The sequence below is a fragment of the Palaemon carinicauda genome, chromosome 35, assembly GCF_036898095.1.
Source record: "Palaemon carinicauda isolate YSFRI2023 chromosome 35, ASM3689809v2, whole genome shotgun sequence".
NCBI classification, from domain to species: Eukaryota; Metazoa; Arthropoda; class Malacostraca; order Decapoda; family Palaemonidae; genus Palaemon; species Palaemon carinicauda.
This window is the reverse complement of record NC_090759.1, coordinates 48,388,408-48,399,496: the sequence shown is the minus strand read 5'-3', so window position 1 is coordinate 48,399,496 and position 11,089 is coordinate 48,388,408. Positions and strand designations below refer to the sequence as shown.

The 11,089-nt window shown below is 49.3% G+C and overlaps 1 pseudogene; it reads left to right on the top strand.

Moving 5' to 3' along the window:
- Positions 1–4,889: 4,889 nt before the first annotated feature.
- Positions 4,890–5,008, top strand: LOC137627932 (5S ribosomal RNA; annotated as a pseudogene).
- The last annotated feature ends 6,081 nt before the right edge of the window (positions 5,009–11,089 follow it).

The following is an 11,089-nucleotide window of genomic DNA, read 5'->3' as shown; positions in this document are numbered from 1 at the left end:
TTAGCAGAGGGGCAGGGGAGTGGTAGCTAGCTACCCCTCCCCCCCTCACACACCGGTGAACTGCTTCACTTCACTTTTGGCTCGGACAATGGACAGACGTCTCTGTCTTTGTCCTCGCTTGGCAGCCATTGTTGTTTTGTCTTTACTTAATCACTTACTTTTCTTTTACTCAATATATATGTAAAAATTTTTTCGTGTTTATCTATATATTTGAGTATAGAAATCAGTAAGTTTCCTTTTCAGAGTTTGTGCTTGTGTGTGTAGTGTACGATATCTCCGTGGAGCCCTCGGCAGTTAGGCCACCATGGTGTAATTTCTTGGGTCGCGATCGAGTTTGACTACGGTCTTTCTCTCTCTCTCTTTGAGGTTGTTCACCCTTTTACTACATTACTTTTACTACGTCTGAGTAGCTTCCTTCCCGTGTGTGTGGGGTTGCTACGCCGTACGTTTTGTCTCAATTAGTTTATGAATCTAATTGTATTTGTTGATTTTTCAGTTTTTGTAGAACGATTCCTTTCGGGGTTTTCGTTCTTTCTTTAGTGTTCATTCATTTTTAATTTACATAATTACATAGTTACCTAATTATAATTGTTATAATTCTGTGTTGGTTACAGCTCTCCTTCCGTGAGTGTAAGTGGTTGTGAGGGCACGTGCCTGTTGTGTAATTCTTGTGTTCCTTTCCCTCGGGATTCCTTTTCGGAGCCTTCCCGGGGGAATGAATGTTAACTAATGATTTTTGTTTTTATTAGTCACAGTTACCAATCTAGTTCGTTTCTGTAATGTGACAACAGAGTGAGCTGTCTTGTTGAGGCCTGGGGATTCGGCTGTTGCTGTCTCCCCTATAGATCTTCATCAGGGGCGTGTCTCCTTCTCCTGGTAGTACTCCCGTGACGATTGACAGCTCTCCAGTTCATTTTAGAACACTCAGGAGGCTTGCCTCCTTGGGTGGGTAACTTTCCTTCCGAGGGAAGTTTTCCTGTCCAGGCTTGAGTTTTTCCCCTTTGGGGGGTTCTTCTCTTGCATTTTTTTCATGCGACTATGCTCTTGGTGCTGAGCGGTCGCACCTGCAGTTACGTTCAAGGGGCTGGGCAACTGCAGGAGCCGCTCTTCGGAGGATTGCAATTTTTAGGTCACTGGCTGACCCATCTCTTCTACGAAGTGTTTCTCTTTCGTTCGCGAGAGAGTACACTCATAGAGACTCCTCTTCGGAGGACTCTTCTGCTGTTGTTGCTGTTGGCCGCCTTCGCCGTAAGGCTCACCGTCCGCTACGTCGTAAGGGCCTCCCATCTCCCTATAAGGGTGCTACGAGGCGCCTTTTTGAATCTCCGTATGCAGCCTGCAGCTCCTTCCTCTTTAGATCTCTCCGGGGATCGATCTCCAACGCCTTCTTGACCTTCCGCCCCTAGTGCAGATGGACAGCAGTCTGACCTCTTCTTCCGACGGACAACGGTCCCTTCGGGGCAAAGGGTTGCCTCCCACTGGGGTGCTTCCCTTGCGTGTCAGGGTTCCCCTGCGCTCTTCTGCAGTGTTCTCTCCTGCTCAGTGTTAGCGCACAGGCGGTCTCCTGCTCAGTGTTAGCGCACAGGCGCTCTCCTGCTCATGTGTTTTCCTGATCGCTAGCGCTCTCCTGTTCGCCAGCGCTCTCCTGTTCGCCAGCGCTCTCCTGTTCGTCAGCGCTGTTCGTCAGCGCTCTCCTGATGATCGTCGCTGCTGTTCCTGTTGTGCGCCCTGCGCGCCATCGGTCTCCTGACCGCTCTAGATTTCCTGCCCGTCAGAGCGCACCTGCGCTTCCAGTTCCTGATGCTCGCCCTGTGCGGCCACGTTCGCCCGCGCAATCTAGAACTTCGGTTCAGGTGTTGGACAAGGACTCTTCTTCTACGCACAGGATTCCACACGTCGCCTTCTGCTCGCCAGCGATCACCAGCTCGCCAGCGACCACAGACGCGTCAACGTTCGCCTGCTCGTCAGCGATCTCCTGCGCGTCAACGATCGCCATCGATCTGCCACGCGTGTCAGGTCCCCTGGACACCATCAGTAGCGATCTAGCGCTCGCCTGCTGTAGACCACGATCTCCGGTAGCTGAGTCTTGCCGTAGATCTTCCTCCTGCTCGCCAGCGCTCACCTTTACTTCTGTCCTTCTGTGCGCCAGCTTCCTTCATTCGCCAGCGCACATCTGCGCGCCCTTTTCTGCCACGCACCAATGGGCGCCAACAGTTTTCCTGACTGTCCAGGATCGCCTGATTGACAGCTCGCATCGACGCTCACCTTCCTGATGCATCTGCGCGCCTTCTGATTAGCGCGATGCGCGCTAATCATCCCTAGTCTCTTACGCGCCAGCGATCTCCTACGCGCCCGCGCGATTCTTCGCCTGCGCGCTAGCGTTTGTTAACGCACCACCGCTCGCCAACACGCCGTCGCTTGCCAACGCGCTGTCGCTTGCCGACGCGCCATCGCTTGCCAACGTGCCTTCACTCGCGTATGGGCCGTCGCTCGCCAAGACGCGCCATCGCTCGCCAAGACGCGCCATCGCTCGCCAAGACGCGCCATCGCTCGCCAAGACGCGCCATCGCTCGTCAACGCGCCATCGCCCGTCAACGCGCCATCGCCCGCCCACGCGCCATCGGTCTCCCGACCGCCTGCGCTCGCCCGCGCTCCCACGTGCCTGCGCGACCACACGCCCATGTTCCCGCGCGACCGCACGCCTACGCGCATGCGCTCCAACGTTCGCCCATGCGCGAACCAACAGTGTTTCCATCGCGCGAATCAACGGTGTTCCATCGCACGAACTGACGGTGTTCCATCGCGCGAACCTGCGATGTTCCATCGCGCGAACCGACGGTGTTCCGTCGCGCGAACCGACGGTGTTCCGTCGCGCGAACCGACGGTGTTCCGTCGAGCGAACCGACGGTGTTCCGTCGCGCGAACCGACAGTGTTCCGTCGCGCGAACCGACGGTGTTCCGTCGCGCGAACCGACGGTGTTCCGTCGCGCGAACCGACGGTGTTCCGTCGCGCGAACCGACGGGGTTCCGTCGCGCGAACCGACGGGGTTCCGTCGCGCGAACCGACGGTGTTCCATCGCGAGGGCCTGCTTGATTCCTGCAGTAGCCAATGCTTGCCTATGGGTCATCACTCGCCTGTGAACTATTGGATTCCGACCGCCAGCTCTCGCCCTTCCAACCACGCTCGCCCTCCTCCTGCGCTCCCTCGCGCACTTTCGTCCGCGCTCCTGAGTGCGCGCGCACTGGCGCGTCCACGTTCGGCCACACGCGTACCATTGATTTACCTTCACGCGAGCACCAGGGCGATTGCAACCGCGATTCCCGTCGGGGTTTCGCAACACGGCCAGCCTGGCGAGTCTTCTGGAAGGCGTATTTCCAGAACACGGTCTTCACCCTGTAGACGCAGAGCATGGCACGTGCAAGAGCAGGAAGAATCTTCAGAGAGGTCTGGGCAACATTGTTTCCAGAACCTGGGTTAGCCCTCCCTCCTCGTCATTACCTGGAAGGGTCGTGCCAGGGAATTTTTTCCTTTCGAGATTTCTCCGTCGGGCAAGGGGTGACTGGTTTAGCCCTTCCTCTTCTATGTCCCGTGGAAGGGGCTTACCAGGTCCTTTCCTTTCTCGGTTGCGACCCGAGGTTTTGTACAAGGAAGCTCCAGGAAGATCATAGGTACTTTCCTCCTCTCAGGCTCAAGCACCTTTGCGTTCCGTCGCCAAGTTTCGATCTTGCGGGCAAACTCGATGTTGGAGCATCTAGACGCAGTGACCGAGGGCTTCCCCTCGGGTGTCTCATCCGTGGATGTCGACAAGCTCAGACACTCTTCCATCCTTGGGAAGAGCTTGTTTGAGCCCAAGGACAGAGACATGGACAGCTGTTGTGCGGAGGAAGTCGACTTCCGTTTTCACTCCTCCAAGGCGCTTTCTTCCAGACCCTGCAGGCCTCCAACGCCTCTTCTTTCAGCCTCGTCGGCTTAAGTTATTGGACCGGCTACAGCAGCTAAGACAAGGTGTACAATAGCAGTTCCCTCCTGTCAGGGACAGGTAGCACGGGAGGCTCTCCCGGGGAGGCATAATCCTAGAGGGAGCGGCAGAGTTCACACACTCTAGGATTGGCAACCCCCCCCTGGCAGGTCTCACGCTGGGAGGATGCCTAAGGTTACTCATCCGAATAACAGCTTCCCGATGCCGATTCCTGCACGATCTCCGTGATCAGCCAAGGATATCGTGCCTCGCTCTTACCATCTCTCTGTCTCTGTCAGCGAATCCAGTGTCACTGAACCTCTATGCCATGGGGCGGCAAGAGTTTTGCCCGTTTGGGCAGAAGGATCCATGCCTTAGGAGAGGGTCCTCCATAGGGTCGTCGATGGCTTCACCCCCCGGCTTCTTCAGTCGATCCTTTCTCGTAGGAAAGCATCCGAGACGGGAGTTCCGTCGTCGACCTCTCAGATCTGGTCAAGTTTGTCGAACAAACTTCGTCCAGCGTGGAACAGCAGAGTCGATCAGACTGGTAACGAGGCTGCAGGACTCCTTAGATTCTGGATCGGAAGGACGGGTACTTCCAGTTTCCATTCCATCCATCTTCCAGGAAGGTCTTGGAATTCAGCCTAGACTACAGGTGTTCTTGCTCGAGATGTGGTGTGGCGATCCCGCCGCGGCATCGCAGGTTTTTCCCCAGAGAACTCTCCCTGCTTTCCTCATGGCCGCTCAGGAGCAGGCTTCCGCTCCCTTCGCTTTTTGGAGGTCTGGTCAACCCCGGTAGGCTCGGATTCGACCTTCTTCAACACCGGGACAAGCTTCCGGGTCTTTACCAAGAGTGAGGGATCATGGTAATTTGCTAGGAGCCTTCTCTACTTCTGCCTCAACATCTGGAGTATCTAGCCATGATATTGAGTTAACGGCCATTCCACGTTGAAAACACCGCTTCTCGTCCAATCAGCGAAGTTAAGCAACGTTGTGTCTGGTCAGTACTTGGATGGGTGACCGCCTGGGAACACCAGATGCTGTTGCCTCCTTCTCCGAGCCTTCCCTTCAGTTGACTGTGGCAAGGCTGAGGAGAGTTGCAGTTCCTGTTCTCAGTCAAGCAGAGCTTTCAGCCCTACCTTGAAACGTTTCCTGGGTCTCTCTTCCTCATTGTCCCGTCTAAAGTCCCGAACGGTCGCCTCGGGATAAGTTCCCTGTGAGGTGGCCCAAGTTCTGGTGGTATCAAAGCAACGATTAACCGGACTTTCTGGCCCCTATGGAACCAGCGGAACGTTTAGACCTGCAATGAGTGTTGACCTATGGAACCTCTTGATGGGAGTGGATATTCTCGTCCTTTCCCCATATTTTGATGCTGTTCTCGGACTCGTCAAAGAAAAGGGGGGGGGGCATGTTCCGGTTCAGGCCTATAGTCAGGACCTGAAGGATACCTCCCTATCATTCAGGCAGGCTTAGGGGCCATAGTCTGGCCCCTCTACAGATCCTACTGTTCCTGCCAAGTCGCTCCGTGCCCAACGACTTCATGGTACTGGCGTATTCCAACCAGCAAGGGACACATTTTCATACCTTCGCATCTTGCAGTAGAGATACTGAGATGATCCGAGGTCCTCTCAATACCACTGTCGGCTCGCTTATTCCGGGCAGAGGAATGTTCTCTCCGACTACCTGAGCAGAGCCTCGCAGATGGAGAGTACCTGGGGGTCTTTGGCCTGTAGTAACCAGCAAGTCCTGGCCTTGGGGACCTGATTGCGACAGCCTGGAACTTCAAGCTTCCGCTGTTCTTCCCCCCGGTCTCAGACCCCAAGACTCTTTGGCAAGATGCTTTCCGGTGACGGTGGGACAACATCGACGCCTGCGTCTTCCCACCATTGTGGTCTGTTGAGAATGGGTCTCAACACGACCAGGTTGTCTGTCAACCTTTCGATGGCCATTGAGAGCTCCGCTGTGACTATATGCAGAACGGTTTCCGGACCCTCTGCTTCCCCTGACGAAACTCCCGGGAGAGCTTCTTCCACGGCACAGGCTACTCAAACAACCACACTACAACATCTTTCACGAGCCGTTGCTTCGCTTCGGCTTCACACCTGGAGACACTACGCCGCCTCCTCAAGAAGAGACAACCGGCTACAGTCGCGGAGCGGAGGTCGCGTCACCTGCGATGGTCATCAGCAGGGGTCTACCAGGCGAAGTGGAGAGTCTTCTGTGGTTGGTGTGGTGGGAGAGATACCTCTTCCCTCGAGGCCTCTTCTCCAGCAGTTACAGAGTTATTGCTTTTCGGCTGGAGGAAACTCTTTTCCGCTCTCGACAGTGAAGCCTTTCGCTCAGCCTTTCCCTGGCCTTCAGGCTGAAAGGAATAGGCTTTTTCCTTCCCGCTGGACCTTTCTTCGCTCATGCAAAGCTGCGAACGTCCCTGCCCCCTGTCGGAGTGAGACCTCCTTCATGGAGCATGGTTCGGACTCTTTAGTCCCTTAAGAGATCTTCTCAAGAACCATTAAGTCAGGCCTCTGATCGTATTCCGTCTTGGGGGACGGTGCTCCTGCTCATTCTGGCCTCGGCCAGTGTGTAAGCAATCTTCTTGGTCTCTTCCGACTGCGCCCTTTCAAGAGAATAGGGGAAGGCAACATTCAGGTTTGCTCCTGAGTTGTTTGCTAGACTCAGAATCTTGGGGTCCCGGGCCTTCGGTCCAACTCCTTCAAGATTTTGAGTCTCCATTCTGTATCAGATGACCCAAACCTTCTCCTTCTTGCCAGTAAGGAATCGAGGGGTTATCTTTGAGAACAGCTGCAGTTTGTCCTCACGTGCAGCCGGATTGGGAGCACAGGAAGGACACGGGAGAGTCTCCAGTATACCTCTTCAGCTCGGACTCAAGGACATTCATCTCGACCTGAATCCAGACCCTCCCCCGTCACGTCGCCCTACAGCACGATGTCGGGTACATTGCAACGTCCCTCGCCTTCGAGTAGAACTACTCTGTGACGCAGGTGCTGCTAGCTGGAGTCTGGAAGCGTCTAATGACCTTCGCAGCCCGCTTCCTGCAGGACGTGACCCACAGGAGTATCGATACGTTTCTATCGCTCTGTGGTGGCTACACAACAGCTGGTCTAACCTCAGGCTCCTTTTTGGACAGGTAGCAGAAGGTTGAGGGCATTGTTATCAGGTTTTAGTCTGCATGAACGAAAGAAGTATGTCTGGCCCTTACTTCTTTCTTCATCGTCCCCTCTACTGGGGAAGCAGCATCCTGGTATCTGCATAGCTGACCTCAAACCTCTACAGGTAAACCATGCTTCCTTGTGTTCCGAGTATTGAGTCAATACTGTCGCGTCCCCCATACCCTGAGGAGGTGGTATTGGGAACTTCCTAACCCAGAGTTCCTTCTGGAACTCCAGGTCAACTGCCTAGGACGGGTCACACTTTCTTCCTTCACACACAAGCTTATGTAGGCCACACGTTTTCTTGCGGAGCAAGGAACTTGTGAGGTGCAGGGACTCCTTTTCTCGAGTGCGACTCACTCGGATTCTGAGTCCCCGGGTAAAGCCAAAGCCAGTATGGCTGGGGACTTTCCACCCTTCCTAAGGGGTAAGTCACCCAATGTAAATAGCGTGGTTTGTATTTCTGTTACGGAACAAATGACAAATTCGGAGATAATTTGTATTTTTCCTAACCATACAAACCTTAGCTATTTACACACATATGCCCGCCAGCCCTGTCCCCCAAGGCAAGTCCTACCTCTAAGTGAAGTGAAGCAGTTCACCGGTGTGTGAGGGGGGGAGGGGTAGCTAGCTACCACTCCCCTACCCCCCCGATAACTAGCGCGGGGGTAATACACCCTCGTTAAATTCTAATGGCTCGCCATTTCAGCTACGCCGAAAGGTAAACCCAATGTAAATAGCTAAGGTTTGTATGGTTAGGAAAAATACAAATTATCTCCGAATTTGTCATCTTTATGAAGGTATGTTAGCAGCAATAGACGGGAGTGAGCAAACCCCGGTCAAGATAATTGTGAGACAAGTTGCAACCATAGTGTGGTGATATGAGGTGTACACCTGTTGGTGGAACAGTCTCTCACTGGAGACTCGTTCATTTTGAAGGAAATAGGAGGTGAGGAGGTTACCCCAATAGGCCTATGCCATTTTAAACTGTCATTTGAGTTGGTGATAGGTCCTTTTGCTTTTGGAGTAAAGGATTCATTGGCTGTCGAAGGAGTAGACGTCCTGCTGAGTAATGAGGTGGGTGGAGCCCGTTTGTACCTTGTCCCATTATAATGGAGAAACCATGGAAGTACAGTAATGCCTCACAATACGAAATTAATTCATTCTGGAGTGGCTTTTGTAATGTGAATTTTTCATGTTGTGAGTCACATTTTACATGTAAATTGCCTAATTTGTTCCAAGCCCTACAAAAGACCACATATAGTCTTATAATAAACCTACAGTTTAACCACAATGAAATACTTTACAACCAAATACATTAGAACCATTCAATATACCTACACTAACTGTTAATACCTGTAAATTAAGTAAGTATTACAACATAATGTAATAATAAATGGAAAATTCAAATACATAGAGTAAAATACTGTATATATACAAAATATACAGTACCATGTGTACTGTACTATTATTGTTACCCCTACTATTGTAGACTATAGCTACATTTTCTGTTGTGTGAACCCATTTTCTTGAACTTTTTTAATGGGTGACTATTTTATTCTCGGCCTGGCTGGCCAATCTTTTCTTAACATGAAAAATTTTTTGCCAAGCAAGTCATAGAAATATTCGCATGGATTGAAAAATTTGTAAGCAGATTCTTTCGTGAAGAGAGGTATGACTGTATAGTCCTACGATTGAACTCGAGAAGGACTACCCGTATCTGTTTCATCGGTTTCATTGTAGTTTATTACATGGCAATGTAACCTAGGATTCCAACTACATTTTCTTATAGGAAAAATTACGCTCCCTTCGAAAATAACACTCGTTCCCGTCGCAAATTAATAGTTTCAGAAATATATATACATCTATATCCTCCGATAATGGGTGACCCCCAGTGGGAACTCGGGGTTTGGGTGGGGAAATCATACTGGGGAACCGATATATAACCATAAATCCGTCCTTTTCTTCTCTATACATTTCCTTCTTGTATTTATTATAACCATACGGAAATACAAAACAGTATAACTGGATATATTTGGGAGGAGCTGTTTCAAAGGTTATTTCTTGTAGTAATACAGTAACCAGTGCTGCCAACGCCTGATGTAGGTTAAATGTTAGCATTCCATACCTGATGTAGATCAAATGTTAGCATTCCTTGCTAACATTAGCACCCATTTGTACGTACGTTCGTCCGCACCAGTTTCCGACCTGCGCATATATAACCCCCCTGCGCAGGAGTTTCCTCTCTCCAATTACTCTTTTTAATACCGTGTTATTTTCTCATTTTATATTCCCATTCAATATTATTTATCAGTCATTCCATTTTACCTTCCTATATTGGGTTTATTTGTTTGGTTATTTCTTTATCTCTTCCTGGTTGCACATAAATACTTACTCTGGACTAGTTTTTTTATCCAGTTAATTCTCGGTGTGATCATCTCATTTTATATTCCCATTCAATATTATTTACCGTTCATTCCATGTTACCTTCCTATATTGTTTTTATTTATTTTTGTTGATTATTTCTTTTTCTCTCCTCTGTCTTATAAATCCTTTCTCTGGTCTAGTTTCCGTATTTAGTTCATTCATGTTTACCCGCTAGAGTTCTTTGTTTTTCCCTTAACCAATCACCACCCTAGGCCTATACAGATATCTCCCTACCCCCCCACTTCCTTTATCCCTATTAGCGGTGTTTTCATACCCTTTGTTCCAATGCCTTTCCCGTTGTAACCTTTGTCCTGGTGAGGTGTTCTGCATTACAAGTGCGGTTTCTTTATCTTATAGGCAAGAAACATGTGTTTTATTGCAATTCTGAATCCTTCATTCGTAAAACTAAGAAGAAACTCCGTTGTGGTTATACCGTTTCTGCCTATAAAGGTACTTTTTTGGACAAAAGTCGTCTACCCCCATGGAAGATAATATTATGTGCCATCCACTTTTTGCATAAACATTCGGACCATGAGACCCTCATGAATGGTATCGACATATCTTCGAAAACTAGTGTCGATTGGAGAAGTTTCTTTTCCCAGGTTACCGAATACTTCGTCGTTTTCTTCATAAAAGTAAGTCATTCCTCAATAGCCATTATACGTGTTTTGTGACCGGGGTACTTCTAGGCAAGGTTAGGTGGGTTTGTTAGGTTCTGTGGTCTTTCTGTACTATTTATATATTGTGTAACAGTTATATGGAAAAATTATTTAATATTCGAATGGAAATATTTATCATTTCTGCCACTAGTAATGACATCGTGTCGTTGGTAGTTCTGTGTTCCATTCGTCACCGTTGGTAGTACTGTGAATAAAAGTAAGTCATTCCCCTATGCTTATTATATGAGTTTTGTGACCGGGGTACTTCTAGGCAAGGTTAAGCGGGTTTGTTAGGATCTGTGGCCTTTTGGTACTTTTTATTTATTGTTTAATAGTTATATGGAAAAATTATTTAGTTTACGTATGGAAATATTTAGCATTTCTATCTCTAGAAATGACATCGTGTCGATGGTAACACTGTGTACCATTCGTCAACGTTGGTAGTTCTGTCAACCATTGGTAACGTTGGTAATGTTATCGTCCCCTACATCTGTTGTTTATATATTTTAACTCAGTATATATGTCAACTGTGTTAATATTTATATGGTTCATTTGTATTGTATTTCATTGTGTGATTTCGCACAGGAAATATATGATTTCCTATAGTAGATATCGTGATTTAACTGGTTTTTTCATTCATTTCATCCTAATAACATCAACCAATTCGTCAACTTATAACTAACCGAATTGGTTGATCTGTTTGTTTGCGATTGAAATGATCATCAAAATCGGTTAAATCACGTTATTTGCTATAGGAAATCATATATTTCTTGTGCGAAATCACACCATGGAATAATATACAAAATTACCGATTTGTTTTGGTACGCAAGTGGAGGAGAACTGAGAGAGCCCGAGAGAAGAGGAACGACAGACGAGT